General features: G+C 44.4%; 1 long non-coding RNA gene across 1 annotated transcript; it reads right to left on the minus strand.

The window, feature by feature from the left end:
- Positions 1 to 1,887: 1,887 nt before the first annotated feature.
- On the minus strand, positions 1,888 to 19,743 carry LOC114011402 (uncharacterized). The gene is made up of 3 exons (XR_003553274.2): positions 19,288 to 19,743; positions 7,066 to 7,260; positions 1,888 to 4,129 (listed from the first exon to the last, which is right to left on the minus strand). It is a non-coding gene; the product is annotated as an uncharacterized LOC114011402 (long non-coding RNA).
- Between the last annotated feature and the right edge of the window lie 181 nt (positions 19,744 to 19,924).

Genomic DNA, 19,924 nt, shown 5'->3' on the forward strand with positions numbered 1-19,924 from the left:
AAAATAAAAAATTGGCTGGTGCCAGAAATACGTGGCAGCTAGCCTTTTTCCTTGCTGTGCCGGTATGTGCGCAGCATGCTGCTCACCATATTTTCCAACAGACTGTCATCTTCCAGCACAGACAAGAAACTGCAGAGACCCGTGACTTTTCTCAGGGATCGCCAAGGTCAAACAACTGATCTCCCACATTCATGTGAAGTCGTTCAGAAACTGTAGATGAAGAATTTTCTCTTCCTTGGGTAGGGTTTTTTGACTCACACAGGTATTTTGTGGCTTCTAATGACTATGTGGGCTCATTCTGTAGCTTTTCCTGAGTGTTCTGGAGTCATTACAGGAGACCTAATGAAGCCCTGTTAAAACAAAGTTGAAGTCTAATGGGTTAGGTAGAGTTGCATATGGAGACTCTTGCAGACCCAGTGTCGGCCACCAGTACCACACAGCTTTCTGATGAAGTCTCAGCGACCTTGCTGCAATATCCCTCGTGTGGCCTTCTCCAGTATTGCACAGGTCAAAAGCTGGAACATCATCCGGTACCTGGCGGAGAAAATGTAACATTCTACCAGGTTTAGATTACCAAAGCAGAACTGGGGTGGAGAGCATTTTTAAAACCAAAGGGGGGAACCTCCCAACCCCCCCGACCCCCCCCCACCCCCCCACCCCCAACCAGCATAGAATCAAAATCATAGAATCATTTAGGTTGGAAAAGACCTTTAAGATCATTGAGTCCAACCATAAATCATCTTCGTTTGCATAGTGCATTTGGGTCTGTTTTCCAGACAGCGTGTGAAACTTCAAAAGACTATGCAGGAGGTAGGTTTGAGGTTTTGCACCAGCAAAGTCCAGTCTCTGAAACTGTGGACACAGCCACAGGAAATGAAAAAGCTGTGCAAATACTGGCTTTCTTGATCTCAGAATTATATTCAGGGTTGACAAGCAGCAAGGGGCAAAAAAACCCGAAACAACCCAAAAGAATTAAATAAAAAGGGAAGAAAACTGGCTAGGAAGCTCCATAGGATTAGAAGTCGTTTAATTTAAAAGGGATCCAATGTGTACTCTTTATAAAACTATATTCTGAGCTGAAGAACTGTGTCTAAATTCCTCTGCCAATACTACCTCTACTAGGATTACTGAGTCGTTAACATTCATTAATAAATCATGTACAACATTTAGATAAAGCAATGCTACCTAAACCAAATAATAAACAAATACAGGGAAAAGATGCCCTTGCACATAAACTTCCATTTCAGCTGTAAATATCACATTTTCCTTTGCAGACAAACAGCTTGTAGACTTCTTCTGAAAGCAGAAAACCCTTAAAAACAAGTATTTTAAAAGTTTCATAATTACAAAGTCAATAGTTAAAGGAGTGAAAGCTCAGCTTTGTATGTTACGCATTATTATTATCATTGTGGGTAACACCTGATCTAAGAAGATTTTTATCAAATCTAGAGTTCAGAGTTTAAATACGGATGATCCATTTCACACTGCAAGAGTCTCAACCCACCATAATACACATATTTCATTACTTGACTGCATTAGGTACAGTCAATTGAGAAAAATACAAAAGAAACCACAGTGAATTATCCGTATCATTAAGACACAAAATTAAAAACAGAAGAAAGTGTTCCCGCCCCTGCCCCACAATATAAATGAGAAATGTTGCACATGATACTACTGTAAAACCAGCCACCACAAAACTCAGTTCAGAATGCTCCTTCCTCTTTCACAGATAAAACATTTGAGAATGGGCTATTGCATTGTTTTCTAATTCCATATTTATACATTTACATTTATAGTAATATGTATTATAATCAGATATGTATATTTACATGGAGGCATTTCTTTGTAAATTAATATCTTTATTCAAGAATTTTTAAAAGCCTTTACAATTTTCAAATTCTTACACATACAGGTTTTCTACACAAGCAAGAAGAAATACAAGAAAAGGTGTAACCACAGGGACATGCTTTGCCTAGAAGAAATACAGAGCCCTGGATGATACACGTCATCACAGCAACCCATCTCCTGCATAGTCGTTTGAAGTTTCACAACTCCAGTTCAAATTAAACACCAATGACATGACTCATTCTTACAATGAATTTCACTGCAAATAATTGTAAAAAGCATATTTAACACCATGACTCAGTACGCAAAATATCTTCTGCTCCTCCAGGCTAAAGCTTGCTCTGCCCCACACCTACCTCCAGAAAAGGCTAAGTGTCAGTGCAGCCAATAAATGGCCCCACAGCCTCATAATGAGGCTTCTGACACTCATTTTTCCCAAAGATTAATGTTTGAACTAGTGAAGGGACCAGGATGATTTGTTATCAGTACTTGCAACAAGGAAAGCACCTCCAAATATATTATGTTTTAAAATAGCATCCCATATCCTGCAAAATAGAAGTTATCCCAAATACACTCCAAATTTTCCATTTTTAAAGCCTTTGACTTGGGGTGTGTATGTGTAGGTGTGTGTGTGTGTTAAAACAAGTACTAAGGAAACTATGAAAGGTCACAAAGAAAAGCAAAGATCTATTATTAGGCTTGCATGTACTATACAGCAGTTGACCAATACACTGGAAATTTTCAGGGGGTCTGGAACTGAGAAAAAAATATTACAACCACTTATGGCACTGAGGTCAAAATCAAGGAAAAGATGACAGACCATACTGTTATCAAATCTTTAATTCCTGGGAGTCCCAAGTGGTCAGCATTACATAAAACATTTATTAAAAATGAATGCCATACCAAGAATAACTTGCATGTATTATGTAAAATATTTATTGAAGATGAATGCCATTCCATGAATAGCTTGCATGCTGCTTAGTTTGAGCAACAACAATGCATTTATCCATTGTAAATGAAGTTCTGTCTTCTACCCAACGAAATGCCCTTTATACCTCAGTCTATAACCCTTTTCACCAGTAAAGTTTATTATAAACACATTTTATACAGCCACATTCTATACAATATATACTTTAAAATATAGCTATCATAAAAATACCTATAAAAAAGAACAATGAATGCAGCTCATCAGTAGCTCTTGACAAGGGCTCGGTGGGAGAGGAAGCAGATACAGTACAGAGAATAAAATGTCTGTGATGAAGAACTTCTAAACCTGACCTATGGCTGGGAGACAACCATGTTTACACAGGAACATGAATTGGAGTTCAGGCCTATGTTCCTCCAGGTTAAACCACTTCCCACATTGCTCCTTGCATGATCCTATGCTGACTGAATAAGCAAGAAGAAAGCAAGCAAGAAGACAGACAATGCAACACCAAGCTCTTGACACCTTCAGAGGGGCAGGAGCAATAGCACATCAACCCTACATGCTTATTTCAAAATGCAGTGGCTGCCAATCTCCTGTTGCATGTGCTGCTCTGGTGCAGAAGGGGTCTAGAAGAAAAACTGACACAACTGAAAAAAATCATCCTTAACTTTCACAGACAGATATCTTTACATTAGGGGACCATTTCTGAAGCTAGGTCCCATCTTCAAGGCTTCCTTAGCTATACTGAAGGGTTAGAAATGCAACTTAACAACCACAGTCCTGCTTGGATCATTGGGTGTAATAAAAAAATTATTTATTCCACCACTTCCCACCTTCCATACATAAACCCTTCTCTGACAAGCTCCTCTGCCATCTTATGCACATAGATTTGGAGCCTACAACAGTACGTACACACACACTTGCATACACACACATAAAATCTATAACAGTATATGCCTATATAGTATAATATCCAATATATGAATATGATATTGGATAGTCTATCCAAGAAATTAATCTGCCTTTTTGTATATACACTGTGATTCCTACAGTTAATGAACCTGCAGCTATGCATACACAAATTCCCATCCCCTCTAATTGAACAAACCTGCTTTTAACAGAAACCGCATCATCTGTGTTTCCTGACTACATTGTTTCAGATTCTGACTTGCTCATCCTTTTCGCCTCTGGGCTTCTGTCTTCTTTGGTCTTAATACTTCATCATTTCTGTTCCGCACATCCCTTCCAGAAGACAAACTACAGAATCACAGGAGTGAAACTGCTGATTTTTTGAAACATCAGCTCTCACAGAAAGATATCTTATCAGCACATCCCCATCTTCAGCAAAGATTAACTCTGTATTTAAAATGAAAATAATTAAAAAATATTACTTAAAAGCAAGATATTTTGCATTTAACAAACAGAGAATAAATCATCAAACAAAAGAAGAAAAGCCCCTTATTCAAATATTCAGAAGCATTTCTAGGGCATGATTCACCTCCTTCTCAGGTAGACATTGAAAGTATGTTGATGAATCACCGTCTAACAGTGTCCATTTCTCTCCAGTGACTGAAGGAAGCCCAGACCATAACTCAGATGGAGACACCCATACAGCAGCTATTGAGATGCGGGCAGACAAAAACCAGCCTTAGCCTTCACCCAGATTGCCTGTCTCAAATGCACCCCAACTTCTGCAGGAACTACCCTGCAGAAGCAGGTCCTTGATGGAAGGGGAGCAAAAGCTCTGCCTCGTGCCTTTGGTTGCTTGCCCAGCCTTCTCCAGCTTTCTCAGGAAAAGCTTTCAATGAGAGCTGCTGCAGCAAGGAGGCAGAGCTCTTCTGTCCCACTCCTCCTCCCAAGAACCAAAAGGTTTTGAAGTGGGAAAAGAGAATTAAAAATTGTTTTCCTGCTCCGTCTTCCCTGTGAATACAGTGTCAGTCTGCTCATCCTAGGTTTTCTTTCCACTTATATATACTCAGAATGAGACAGAAGTTTGAAAATTAGAAGACAGCTCAAAAGCTCTGTCTTTATTAAAATACATATTTTCAGATTTGGGGGTCAATTTCATGATGTATTTTTGACAGGCTAATGGAGGTTTTTTTCTGTAGTTTCTTAAGGAAATAAGGCTATTTTATCGCACTGTCAGCCCCCCATTAGCCACTTAGGAACCAAGTGGCTCATTTCAATCGAATTTAACATGCACGTAGAGGAATCAAAGACGAGCTTGCTCCTATAGCCAGAGATCAGCAGCTGGGTACCGCATAGAGCTTTACTGGCACCCTCACGGGAGGATCAGCAGGCAGAGACTGGCCCTTATCCATGTTCTTTGGCAGTTTATGTAATATCTTGTCCAGGCAGCAGGTCAAAATATTTGGTTTAGGGACACTGAATCAGTTGGGAACGTGGGAGGGACATAAGGATGATTGGGGGGGAAAGGGCTGCTGGGAAGAGGGAGCACTAATAAACTTCTCTTCTTCAGGCTGAAATAACCAACAGCAGAATGTGCCGCTTTTGTAATACATTATTAATGGGAATATTGGTAATAATGAGCTAACTATATACTGTTTGGGGTCTTTAGACTGTAAGGGTTTGGTTGTGTAACACTGCACATGACCAGGATTTCCACCACTGTCTACGAAGTAGCTGGTACAAGGGCTGTCCAAGAGCCAAATGTGGGGATAGATAACTCCAACCGAGCCTGGAAGCTGGTGCTCCTAAATGGCGGAGAGGACTTATAGCTGTTTTTTGGAAGCCCTTCCTTTCTAGGAGTTCCTGGAATGCTTGCAGCCCATAGAACGTGGGGACCTCTGTCTCCTAGGAGAATTTCCCAAACAGCTTACCAGAAATTAATCAGTAATTAACTTCTCCCGTTAAGAAAGGCTGAGAGAGTTTTGGTTGTTCGGCCTGGAGAGGAGAAGGCTCCTGGGAGACCTTATTGTGGCCTTTCAATATCTAAAGTGGGCTTGTAAGAAAGACTGAGAGAGACTTTTTGCCACTATAATGACAGGACAAGGGGCAACAGTTTTAAACTGAAAGAGGGTAGGTTTAGATCAGACATAATGAAGAATTTTTTTATAATGAGGGTGGTGAGGCACTGGCACAGGTTGCCCAGAGGAGCTGTGGATGCCCCATGCCTGGCAGCGTTCCAGGCCAGGCTGGATGGGGCTTGGAGCAACCTGACCTCGTGGAAGTTGTCACTGCCCGTGGCAAGGAGGTTTGGAACTAGATGATCTTTGAAGGTCCCTTCTGACCCCAACCATTCTGTGATCCTATGATCAGAGAGCACCTGAGGAGAGAGCTGGTGATTTTCCTGAACCTGTGAATTCAGGACAAACCCCAGGAAGGGAGGGCGCCGGTTTCCTGGCAGGGCTGGGAGGTGAGGGGAGTGAACTGCACATGCCGGTTCCTGCGCTCGGCAGGGCCTGGGGGCCTGGCACCCAGCTCCCAGCACCTGGCCCGGCAGGGCCCCGCGCCCACGCAGCACCATCGCTGGGCCCAGCAAGCGCCACAGCCAAGCCCCAGCGCGGGGCGGCCAGCGGGGCTGGGGAAGGGGCGCCTGGGCTGGGGGCTTTGGGGCGGCAGCACACAGCCAGGGAGACGCGAGGAGCCACCACTGAAACCAGGCAGGGGAACCGCAACTGCCCAGCTGGTCCGGCTGGAGGATGGACACAGGAGCACATCTGTGGAGATAAGAGGTTTGGAAAACAGTCTCTGGGAGGAAGCAGGGGAACTGGGTTTGTTGCGTCTAGGGAAGGCTGGAAGGAGGGCAGGACACGGTAATGCAGTTGCAGTGCATGAGAGGTTGGTATTAAGAAAGGCAGCAATTACATTACTGGAAGGACAAAGATAAGATCTAATTGGCTTAATTTTCAGGAATGAAAAGAAGAAAGGAAAAAAGAAAAAGGCTAGATGTTGCAAAAACTTTCTCTGGGTAAGGCAGTGCTGGAATAGATTACTTAGGGAGGTTGTGAAACCCACTTCACCAGAAGTTGTAAGAAGTTAACCAAATGTCACTGTGCTCTCTCAGCAGAGGATGGACTGCCATGCCATATCTCAGCTTTTGGAAAGCAAAAGTCCCTCTAATCTTTTCAAAAGATAAAATTTAAAACCCTCTAATTTTACTACTACAAATGCAAGCATTTACATTCAAAATATAATTTGGATAGCAGACTTTGATCTTTCCTCTCAAAGAAATCAGCTCGCAATTCTTGAGCAGGTAAATGCTGGCAAGATCTTTTAGCACTATTTCTCTCATACAAGTTACCTCATCCCACCTCTGTCCTGCTACCAACCTTTCTCCTGTTACCTCCTGCTCCCATGCAGTGACCTGCAGTGTGGTGTCCTGCAGAGAGGCGCCGGCCACTTCTGTGTTCTTTGGGGCACTTCTATTCCTTCTGAAATGCTTGCGGGCTGGGCTGATCTCACAGCGCGATTATACAGTCACCTCTCATCATCTGAGGTTATGGGGCCATAGGATACCTCAGGCACTGGAAAAAAAACAGATCATATGGTTCTTTGGGGACCCACTGTAGAGCAGAATACTCCCAACATATAGAGTATACTGAGGCATGCAGACCTTCCCAGTCCCTCAGGAGATGTTAAGTCTATCAGGACATCTTAGCTCCAGTACCTCAAGGACATTACTTAAAGGACATTACTACATTACCTAAAGCTAGGGAGGTTTTCTTGAGATGCTGCATGGGTGTCTAATGTTAATCATCTGATCAGATGCTGCATTCAGTCCAGCCTTTCGCCCCAAAATGGTCCTACTACCAATAACTCCAATAAGCTTGGCCAGCCAACCAGCTAATGCTAATGGCACAGCTGGTTAGGGCTATGTGCTGGCTGGGCAGTTTGCTGGCAGTCCCTGGACAATACTAAGAGGTGTTCCTCAGATCATCCCATGCAGAGAAATGTAAACTACCCCGACACTGCCAAATGATTTCCTCTGTTTGGAAGTATGCTGCAGTGACACTGGAATATCTAAACAGGCTTGGTAGAACTTCATGACTGGGTTATAGTGATTTGGGTGATTTGGTGAGACACTTGTCTCACCAGTGCTTTGACATCCACATGGCTTGTGAGTTCAGGCACAGCGCTGCATGAAAACATAGGTAGCCCACATCTGCTGGGCACACAAGATAAAAGATCCTCTGGGAGATGGAAATTTTGGGGAGTATGATGCAGGTTATACACAAGGCTCCAGCCTCAGGACCAGCGCAGGATCAGCAGTGATGATGCTGATCCACAGCTTATAAGCCTTGCTGGGTCTGATCTGACTCTGTGGGGAGTCATCCAGGTGCCTCTGCAGTTGTTCCTTGAAACGTCTGACTCCATCAGGGCACATTAGCTTGGGCTCTTCACCATGTGCTTCCAGACACAAGCTGGCCCTGAAACAATCTAGGCATATTCCTACTTATAAACTCTAGGAGGATAAGACAGGCGTTCTCAGAGTCAGCTCTGGTACCTCTGAACTTCAGGGGTAGCGTATCTACACACTGGATAAGCTGCCTCAACATATCACAGGTAGCTTATTTCATTAGCACTGAAAGATAATTTTGAGTGTTCAAAGTCATGTGCAGATACTATCTACTGAGGACATCATGTCTTTGGAAAACAGACTGTAGAGTAAGATTTATCATTGTTTTATGATGAAGATACCAGCCTAGAAAGAGGCAAGCACACTGGTCAAGGACTCTGGAAGTATGTGTCCAGTTCTTAGGTCTGCTTTTTATCTGCTTCTGGCCTGATGGGCTGTTTTGTGCAAATCTCTTCACCCACCACCATCTTCACCATCTTGGTCCTCTCCACTTGTATGACTGTGGCATGCACCTGTTAGTGAGAGGCACTATATAAAACAGAGCTATAATGATGAAGGCTGTAAGAGAACTGGTGGCAGATGGAAGATGAGAAACCATGAATTCCAGGCTGCAAGTTGTCAACCAAGAAACTCTTCATCTGAAGAACTGGTTCACGGATTTGACTCCTATAAATGCTGTTCTTCATGTGGTGTTTGGAGGAATAATCATATCTGCTGAGTTTTTCTCCCCCTCTATTCCAGCTGATGATGACATTGCCCCAGCTGAAAATAAGGAGGCACATCATCTAAAAATTCATATGAAAATGGACACACTTTGACCTTTACACTCACCAACAGAGAGCCCAGGTGGGAGAGAAACTCCTTAAGTGCTGTGACTTCAGAAAGGATTTTGATGGGAATTCTGACCTGACCCAGCATCAGCTGGTTCACACCAGAGAGTAGTGTGATCTGTGTGCTCCTTGTAGGAAGAGCTGGAGCCAGGATTCATCCCTTCCTCAGCATCAATGAACCCACCTCAGCAAGAAATCAACACCTGAATGCAGCATGGTCACTGTGAGTCCTGCAGGGCAGGCATTCACTCCTGCACCACAGACGGAATAAAGGCAAAGATATCCAAGACACTGTTGGGAGCCTTGCAGGGAATATGAGAAACAACCCCAAACACTATAGAGGACAATCTGACAATGCTCCAGTGCAGCGGGGGTAACAGTCAGACATGAGTACCCTAGTAAGATGATGGAGCCTGGGAGGTCCTGTTGGTTTTGTGAGAATCACTAATGAAGGAGGAGGAGGTCTACAGAAGGGGGAACCTTGAAGCGGTGAGAGAGAAAGAGAAGAGGTAAAAAAAGGAGCAGGGTGAGTAGAGTCAGCAGGACAGCAAACAGTATCTTTGGGGTATTGAGAGCTATCTGGGTGCTGTGTTGGTACTTAACTTGGGCACCTGAAGCACCTGCCCAACAAAGAAAGAAGGTAACTTTATGCTTGGTTTTTTTGTGAAGCATGGTGCAACATATTCTAGAGTTATGAATCATTATTTGCACTTCATTAGTCACTGTTAGCTGCAGCCTGGAAGTACTTCAGATCATAGACTACACAAGACCTTACAGGGTTTGTTTCCCTCACCTTCTGTCCCTTGACAGAAATCAAACTTCTAGATCTCATATCCACCAACTTACAGTTGTAACAAGCTAACCTTTAAACAACTCTTTGATCTTTGTTTCTTTATTCTCTCAGATGTTTTGGGGACTGCAACTTACTTGTCCCAGGAGATGTGAAAATTTCAGAAGAGACAGAAGAAACTCTCACTGTGACAAATGCACTGTGAGCACAGGACAAGGATGTGGTTCCTACCTCAGCCCGTTGACAGTCTAAGCCTCCAAGGGAATGTAGCAAAGTTTTTTTCTAAGGTAGAAAACCTACTCTTCTTATAGAGTCATTCTGCTTTTATGTTTTACTTGCAGCATTATTCTTGTGCCACTCTTAATTAAATGCAAAGAAAACTATAAATATCACACAGTGTGAATCACAAAAAAGGCCCTTTTTGTGTGTTACAGACAAAAGCTTACTTCACGAAAAATGTGCCTTTGCTCATACAAAACAATCCTGCTTCAGTCTGCCCTTCCAACAATAGCATCATAGCTCCAGACAAACAATACGCGTTCCCCACCCCTGTGTGGATGGTCATATTTCTCAGCAAGCTCACATCGATCTTTACAACCCATCATATGGGAAAGGTTTCATTTTCCGTGAGTGAGGGGCATGGGGAATCTTCTCCTGGTACAAAACAGGCCAACACTGCAGAGGTGATTTCAGGAACACGTGCTCTCTTTCCTGTTATTAAATCTGTGGGCCATCATAAGATTCATGTTAAGTTGAGGGCCATCAGGAAAGCCACCGTGGGTGGCCTAGGTGGGTTTTGGTCTTGCGTTACCATGGACCAGAAAAGAACATGCATTTTCGAGGCCTAACAAGGTCACTGTTGTTAAGGATCTGAAACTACATGGGAGTTGGGTTACAACAAGGGTTTGGGACCAAACCCACAGAAGATGTCTGTGACCAGGGCTGCACTCTCCAGGTAGACTCTGTCAGGTTATGTTATCCTGGGCCAACACGGTGCAGGTGTTTTGGAGAACCATAGCATTAACATTATTGCAATTTTTGGAGGAGGGTGAGGGTTCACTGACGTATGGTTAGGACTGGATGTTGAGGATGGCAGGGTGGGGTGGAAGATAAAGGGCCAACCTTGGCCCTGCTTCTGCAGGGTAGGGGAGGAATAGGGATCAGGCAAAACCCAGAGGAGAAGGGTTTCTCCTGTTGCTGTTAGGAATGGGAGAAATAACTGTTGCGCTACAGGAGAGGGTATCCCAAGCAGTAGGATTTGCTTCCTGTGCCCAGCAACCCCTCTCTGTCCAGGCAAAGACTAGGGACTGTTTCTCTGGGCTAAAGCTGATCTCCACCATCTGCAGACCTGGAGTAAGCAGCCAGTCTGCAGCCCCACACATCTCCCTGCTGATGACAGCCAGCTTGGCTTGTGTGTCTTGAGCTGAGCGAGGGGCTCTCGTCTCCTTCTGTGGTTAAAAATCACAAAGATTTTACTTTTTAAAAGCTGAAACTGTAGTCAAACAGTAGATCTTTCTGGAACACTCTCACAGAAAGCCTTAATAGTATGTTGTTAGGGCAACTGCTTGCTCGAGCCTAGCAAAAAATATCCGAGGGAAGAAAAGGCAAGTTGATTTTTAAACTTGCTGGTGTGACACTGTATAGACTTCACGGGTGTACAGGAGCACGTGTAACAGTATGGTGTTTGTGTCGATGTTCTCTCACCTGGACGCAGCCAGGAGGCAGAGCCAGGAGCAGCTTCCCAACAGGGGGCACTACGTTATTACACATACAGCCTTGGCGCGCTCCACCTCATGCAAGGACTCCTCTCATGCAGACACTGAACGTGGAGGAAGGCACATTTCAGCATTCTTTGTCCTCCTCTGCAAAAACTAAGCTGATGAAAAATTACTACGTGTATCTCATTTAAAGTCACACTGTTATGTGCAATTACATCCGCCAAAAAAAGCCAAAACAAACCCCCAAACCCTACATCCAGGTTGCAGGGAGAATTCTGAATTTCCGGGCTTTTAAATGCTTGATTTCACAGCCATTCAAGAGTATCTTAATATAAGCCAGGGACTTTTGTATGCAATTTGTTAATTAACAGGGAATCACCTTTACTGGGGCATGGGACAGATTAATTTGCTTGTGGGCTGGATTTTGTGTCTGGCCAACAAGAGGAAGGAAAGTGAAGGGCTGATCTGAGTCATTACTGCTGACCTAATACCACAAGCAACAACACCTAGATGGACATTATCGTATGAGGATCTCAACTAGGAAGAAGTAGCTTCCTAGCACAGTGGTTTCCAAGTGAGCAGGGATGGGCAGGATGGGGTTGGGGCAGAGGCAGCACTGCTGATTTGAGCACAGGTGAAAGCTTCTGAATGTCATCTTCCCACCTGTGCTGCACACGCCAAGGTGCTGCAGCTGCCTGCATGGGTAAAAACCTGCACACCTGTGTGCAGTGCTTTCTGTATCCAGCTCCTACACAGCAAGATCCTCCCTTTCAGGTTGAACCAGAGGACTATTTGGCAAGCCCCTCGAAGGCAGCATGCTTCTCCTTTCATTTTTGCTCTCCATGCTCAATTTTCCTGAGGTCCTAACTTCAGTTCACTGTTTGAGCAGCTCTGGACTAGAATTTGCCTGTTGTGGTGTGGCTTTGTCCATATTCTACCTGTTCCTTACAGTAATTTATTATTGAAGCTCACAGTTGAGCAGAAAGCCTGAAGAAATGACCACAGGATAACTGGCCTACCTGAATCTGAAGAGCACAGAAAGGACAAATGAAGTTTTCTAGTTATTCTGGCAGTGAATTGATTTATTTGTTGTCAACATCCTTTCTACAGAAGGCTTTGAGTGTCATACACACACTCCTAACTTAAGTTATTGCTGTGAACACCCACACATATGAGAAAAGTGCAGAGGAAGACTCTGCTTGAGTTCTTTCCTTGGCAAATGGAGTGCAAGTATTTTAAGAGTCCCAGTAGCTGCCTTCTGGGCTTCTCAAAGGATGCTGGGGGAAGAGAAAAGGAGAGAATAGCTATGTCACCAATCCTCTCTATTTAGGCCTTTTCCAGCTTCTAAAGAAGGGGTGGAAATATCGGTGTGTGAGGCCAAGGTAAAGGACAAGGCTGTTAAGAGACTCCAGTCCACTGCATGTGTATATACATGCATGTATATACATCTGCATGTGTATATGAAAGATGCATGTATGGAGTGGACTGGAAAAGAATTTACTGCACCAAGACATAAGATTAGGACTCTGGTTCAGGTTTGCACAAGGTTTTAGGTGCTTCTAATTCAAACAGTTATTTTCTGTGCACCTGCCCTCCCTGCCCCGCTGCTGCCACCGTGCAGGAAGGACAGTTGGACACAACACCGGCAAATTCCCGTTTGCCTGTCTGCTGATGCTGATCTCCACTGACTTCCACCATTCCAAAAGGCCAAGTTCACAGGCCATCCATCCTGCCAGTCCGCAGGGAGAATCTGATTCTTAAACAGCCATAGGATCAAGAGCGCTGCAGGAGTAAAAAGAAGAAACAGTACCTTTAAAATATTAAGGCTATGAATTAGTCGTGTAGCCTGAGCTCTAGATGGAGCCCCAGAAGAGCATGTAAGAGCAAAGCTGTGAGCAAATTAGTCTCCTGTTCAGGGGAGGCAATACTCAAGATGGGACTCTTAAGAACTGCATCCCACTCAGACAGCTGCAGAGGCATCGCAGCAGCCTCACTGCCTGGACCAGACTTTACAACGTCCTCAGGAAGCTGCTGCTCCCCTGCACTGCAGCCCACAATGTTCTCAGGTGTTCTCGCAGATCTTTGAAGGCTGTATGTATCTATCTGAGATCACCAAAGGATCTGGGTCAAAAAAACAGGTTTTGTGTTCCTCTTGCAGCATTCAGAATCACAAACACAAAAACTGAGAGTGCTGCAGCAAACCAAGAGCTGCTTCCTAAAGGCTCCCTGGGAGCTGCAGCAGAGGATTTCAAGGCACCAGCCAGGAACAAGCAATAACTGGAGTTAAGCATGTAGCATCTCAGTGGAGAAAAAGCGTAAGCCCAAAGATTTCCTTAAAATTGTCACTGAGCTAGAAATTGCTTACGTCAATTCCTGTAAAAGAACAGCTGCCCTGAAATGTTTGCATAACCAGCTTTCATTAGTATTTTTCAAAATTTGTTTGTGGTATTTCTGGATAGACCAATGTTGTGTATTCTGGATTACCATCAATTACCACTTTTGATGATGGAGTAGAGGCAAAACCCATTAAAAGCCTTCCTAACTTTCTCTTTGTCAACTGATAATTCCTCAATACAAATGTTTTTATCTCCATGTGTTTTTCTCCTTTTGGAAGGATCTTAATATGTAGCACCATTTTTTAACCCGTTTTTGTTTTTAGGTTCCTTGATTACACATATTGCCTTGTATTTCTTAGTTACCTTTCATGGATCCTCTTCAGGTAGTCCATGGACCTCCTGATGTGTGTGGAAGATAGGCCACAAATTAAAGCAATAGTCCTACTCAGTGAAAGACACCTATACTGACATTCAGTGCAAAGTACCAAGGAATGCCCTCATTGCTGTTCTTGGTCAGAAACCATCTTTTCCCTGCACTAGTTCAAGATCTACATTTTGGAAAAAAAGTGTATCTCAAGCTCATGTTATAGCTGCCAGGACACTTCCATATAGATCTCCATATATTAATCAGGCGGGAATAAGACTTGAAAAGCTGAATGTTCAACAGGAAGAGGGTGATGTCTTATTAGGTATATCAAATGTAAATTTTGCAATTTTGGCTGAGGAAAATCTTCCTTAAATGTAAAAGCTTACTATTATTTCACTGAAAATACAGTTACTGAGTTGTCAAATATTATCGGTGAGCAGGAAACAGGTTGCTTTGACCACAGTATCATTAAAGGCTGGGCAACTGCTTCAGAGAATATACCCCATTTAGTTGTAGCTCCTTGTTTCCCCCAAATATTACTCAAAAGACCTTCTTGCTTGTGCAAGTTTATATTTTATTAACCTTGAATAAAAGGATGTTTAATATCTGAGGCTATTTTGCCTGCTTTTGCTATTGGAAACTGGCCATTCCTAGCTCCAATTCAAGCAAAACCAGGAAAGGTCAAGGAAACCAGCATTTTCACGTGTGAAGCCCGCACCTTTCTGATGCCTGGGCACCAGCACTCATTTTCCTTGACGCCAGTCCGGATTGCACTGAAAGAGCTGCAGCTGTGATTATAACTGGGAAAGCCCAGCGGTCTCTGCCAGGCCCACGTCCACAAAGTAAGAACCACCTTCTTGCATTTTAGAACAAGCAGTGGCTGATAATCAAGTGAACTGTTGAGCAATGTCAGGCTAAATAGATCTGTGCAAGTAAAAATATGCTTTTGCCACCTTACACAGCTGTCAGGCAGGGATTCTCCAGACAAGCCCTTGCCCTCATGCCTCTAACAGCAGCAGCCTTTGTCTCTGACTGTCAGACTGAAGTCTTGTTGATTTGTTTAAATTTTCCTGGCAGCACCTGTAAGAAAGTGGGGTTTAGCAAGCAGCTCATTTAAGACACTGGCCCAGTTTGCATATCAGGCAAGACCATTGCTATTATTTCGGAAGAATTTTGTACAACACACTAAATGGGCCATTCCTTCTTAATCCATCCTGCCAATGTAGACCTTCATGGTAACTGGTACATAGTTCATCCTGACATAAAACTATCACTGCGTGGCACATATGTAGGTATCCGTTTGGACAAAGAGTCCTTACTGCTTTTGGTATGAAAAAAATGGATGAGGTTGAATAAGGATTATAAAGATACATAATTTAAGTGGATGATTGTGCTCTGGTTTTATTCTGGTTTTATTATATAAGTGCAAACACAGTGTTGTGTCTAGGTCACTTTTTGGCTGCAGGCTAGTTGGGATTCCCAGGAGAGAAAGCATGTGAGAACAAAATGGAGAAAGCCCATTTCAGTCTGTGACTGCTCTTCTCAGGTTTACACACTCTGACAATATGGGGTTTTTCTCAGAGCTACTGTTACTAATTCAGATTATGTCAGCAATACAGGTTTATAACTAGTTTCACATAGGAAAGCATCTCTAGCCATATCACCTGAAGGGCTTTCCCAGTTATGCATTTTCCTAATCCTTTGCCACAGGCACTTGTTGCTGGACATATGCTAGAACAAATTTCAGGCAAAATACCAGAAATCAGTACTTGTCTACGTGAAGCCCATAATCTCTTGAACACCTGGGATAAATGATGGCTCTGTCAGACAACAGTAGGAGTTCACCATTGTAACTGCAACCATGACTGTCACTGAAGCAGATTTTCAGATTAAGACAGGCCAGGCCCAAGCTCACTTCCACAAATGAAGAACTACTATAAGTAAACAAAGAAACAAAAGCTAAAAATACTGCTCCTTCCTAGCTGCTGTCATGTGGGCAACTCAAAGCACGAGATACACCTTAATCTGAACCGGGGAGGCTCGCTCAAACCCCTATCTCTGAGAGATGGTTTGCACCCTGAAACAGCTTAGTATTCCACTGCACCCTTTCTGCCCTACCAAACTGAATCCAAAGGGATCGTTATAGGAATATATAATCCCTGTCAACAGTAAGACTGTGCTCAAGATATAAACAAAAAACGGGAGTGAACTGTGCAGATCTGACATTTTTTCCTCTTTTACTCCAGCATCTGCTGTAGCTCAGCAAGGCGCTAGCACCTACAAATCCAAGAAGAGCACGGTATCTGTGGTACCAAAGCTGAGCTGAGGTCTGGGAGGGTCTGCACTTCTCCCAGCCTGCTAGAGAGAGACCTTGGGCAAACTGAGTGCTTGGATGCTGAGACTCTGCTAACTGCTGAGAGCATGCTGTAAATAAGGTACGGGAAAGGAGATGACTGAATTTCAGAAGGACCGTTACTGCTGGATTTTCACAGTAAGCCTCGGAGGAAATGAAGGGAACAGCCAGGACCTGACTCATTGGGGATGGGTGTTTTTCTTGTTGCTTGTATAAACTTACTTTGGTTCAGTTTCCAAGCTCAGTGTTCTGTTTCTTTCCATTCCTGGAAAAGGTTTTTCTTGCCACACACACTGGTTTGCATCTGCTTGGAAGAAGGTATAGCTTTGAACAGGCCCAGGGAAGTTATTTGGTTTTCCAAGGAGTGAAGGCTCAAGCAGATGATTTCAGTTAATTTTAATAAGACCCTCAGACCCTCTTCTTCAGCAGTATTTCTGACATGTCAGCAGCTTAACTAAGAGTTACTAAAACTGCCAGGTTCTGTCCAGCTGTCTGCCTGGCTCTTTACATTTACAACCACGTGCTTTGCATATAGTAGAAGTTCAACCCAGAATAATGTCTGCTATGGAGCAGCGAGGATGGGACAACACAGGACTTCAGCTGGACGGGACGTTTACAAGGAGGATGTCTGAGTGGGAGGTTGGTGTCCGAACTGCCTTTTAGCCTGCCAAGGTCGTGGTGTGCTGAGATAGTTCAGGGCACTGCAGGAAGCAGGAGATCATCAGGGTACAGGACCCTGCTCTTGGCGCTGCCGGGCCTCTTCACAGTACGAGTGTTTCCTTGGAGGGAAAGAAACACTCTGCATACTCAGTTGGTGCAGCCTAGCATTTGGTGGGTGGAGATAGGCAGCAATAAAGCCCAATCCACCTGGGACACCTCTGTGCTGTTCTCTGACCTGCTTCCCACTAATGCTGGCTCTTGACTTGCTGGGAGAGGATCCCTGTGCTGAGGGATCCACTGGCCAAAAAGCATTGACTCACTGTAGCTCACTTTCCTAAAGGAGTATTCCCAGCATGGGACAGGACCTCTCTTGCTCACACCGTTGAGTGTGATGTGCAGATGTTCTAAACATGTTCTTTCTTTTACCAGGAGGGTGGCAAAATGGCTGCCCAGAGAGACTGCAGAGTCTCCATCCATGGAGATATTAAAAGCCCAACGCGACAGAGTCCTGTGCAGGCTGCTCCAGCTGACCCCACTCTGAGCCAGGGGGTGGGCTAGATGATCTCCAGAAGTGCCAGCCAGCCTCAGCAATTCTGTAGCACACTTATTCTTCATTGACAGTCCCTCCATACCACTGGCAGAATTACCTTAATGGCATTGCAGTAAGTTTGCATGGGTACACATAGAAGTCAGGAGTCCAGTTCCCACCAAGTTAGGGAAGGAGAGCTTGGCCTACAGAAGGATATAAATACTGTGATACTGAGAGCTGCACATCATGACTTCAAGCACTACTTCACCTTATGTAAGGCATTAAGAAAAGTTAGGCACTCACACTCTGTGCAATGGTCAAGGAAAGCAAGGTACCCAAGGATATGAATCACAAAACCAAGTAGAAAACTGCCCCTGCATCTATTGGAGGCGCCAAGGAGAGGGGTGAAGGTTAAGCCTTTCTTAGACAATGTTGTCCTTTTCTGGATGACAGAAATGCTGTCTTCCAGTCAGGATGCCCAGCTCCAGCCGGCTGCTAGCTGCTAGGATCTTATATAATGCAGCAGGAAGAGGCATTGCCTATTCATGTAATGTCCCAGAGGTTTAAGCACCAACCCAAGACAGACATGATCCAGAGCTGATTTCCCCAGTCTCTCGGCTTGTGGGAATTTATAACATCCCATTCCTCTCCATTGACTGTAAATGCAGTGATGTGGAATAGGAATCTCAGCTGCAGAAGCTGATCCACTATGATCCACACAAATGAATGAAAGCATTAATTGAACCAGAAAGCAGTAGTAAGCACAAGTATGATTTTGTCACTGCCTGGGTACAGCTGTCAGTGTACTGCTTATGAGGGGGAGTCTTCCTGCCTGGGAGACCCCGCATGGGTCATACAGGGAAAGGAGGGTTGAGGACTGCCTGGGTGCAGGCTACAGGGTTTCTCCGGTGGTTGGGTAAAGCTCCCTCCTCTCTTCTGCTGAACTCTTCAGAGTACGTCCTGGAGGATACACACCTGCAAGCCTCAGGAAATTATTAGGAAAAAAAGACTGAGCAAAAAGATGACACTGGATATCAGTTTGAGGAGACAGAAAATATAATATAGGTAATGCCTTCCTCAGTCACCTGTTTAGCATAATTCTTTGCTCACTTTGCATTCTTTGTGAGCAAAGATCTATACCACGGTAAAGTGCATTCTCACATAAATCCTGTACTCCTTTAAGCAAATCCAGGCATCTATGCCACAAATAATAAAACCAGAGCAGTGGAGAACAAAGCAACCTACTCTGTTTATTTTGTCCAGGAATGAAAACCCCAAAACTTCTGAATTTGCCCCTTTTATTTATGATCACAGTAATCATCTGTGTTTTCCTTTTCCCTGCTACTCCCAAACACGTCTTGTATCTAGTTGTCCTCCCCCTTTCTTCTTTCCCTTTATGTATGCCTTTTTTTCCGCCAGGCTCTGTTCTACTCTCCCATGTGGGGGATGTCTCCCTATACAGACTGTGTGCCCCTGTCGCTACAGTCAAGCTGGCAGACAGGAACAGAACTTCCTTTACTGGGAACTGATATGCCGTGCCTTTTCAGTCCACAGCTCAGCACAGCAACCACAGAAAACCTTACTACAGGGAGGGCTCCTCTGGATACTTACCTGCGTACCTAGGAGAGGCAGGATGCCTGGGAACGGCAGCTGTGGATTCAGATTTTTAATACAAACCTACAGAGTTTTCCATCCGCATCCGGCTCAATTTCTTCCAAATCCAAGTGTTAAATTCATTTACATTTATTTGACAATCTCAGGCGCAATCTGGGGTCTGCAAGGTGTGCTGCTGCAGAGGCACAGCCACGCCACGTGTAGCCAGGATGGCTCCTGACACCCGTCGCTTTCCAGGGAAGCCTGTCGGGAGAAAACACAAAGCGGGAAGGCTCACGCATGCAAAGTTAACGAGTGACTTTAAGGAGCGGGAAAACCAAAGACTCAGGTAATGAGGAAAACATTTTAAAAAAGAATAAAAAGCCCGTGTTTCTCCAGCCAGTCCGGGAACCTGGGACCGGTGGGTCAGGTGTGCCCAGCCGCGCTGCTTTTGCCCTGGAGGCAGAGCAACGCCGCTTCCCCCCAAACTCGGTGCCGACGCACTTACTGCCCCCGTTGAAATACAACAACAAAAAAAAAAAGGCAAAAAAAAAAAAAAAGCATAACCCTCACGCTCGGGCGGGCGGCGGGGGCCAGGAGCGGCCGCGTCCCGCTCCGTCCCTGCGGCGGCTGCGCCCTGCCCGCGCCGTCGGAG

Source organism: Falco peregrinus, chromosome 6 (genome assembly GCF_023634155.1).
Source record: "Falco peregrinus isolate bFalPer1 chromosome 6, bFalPer1.pri, whole genome shotgun sequence".
Lineage (NCBI taxonomy): Eukaryota > Metazoa > Chordata > Aves > Falconiformes > Falconidae > Falco > Falco peregrinus.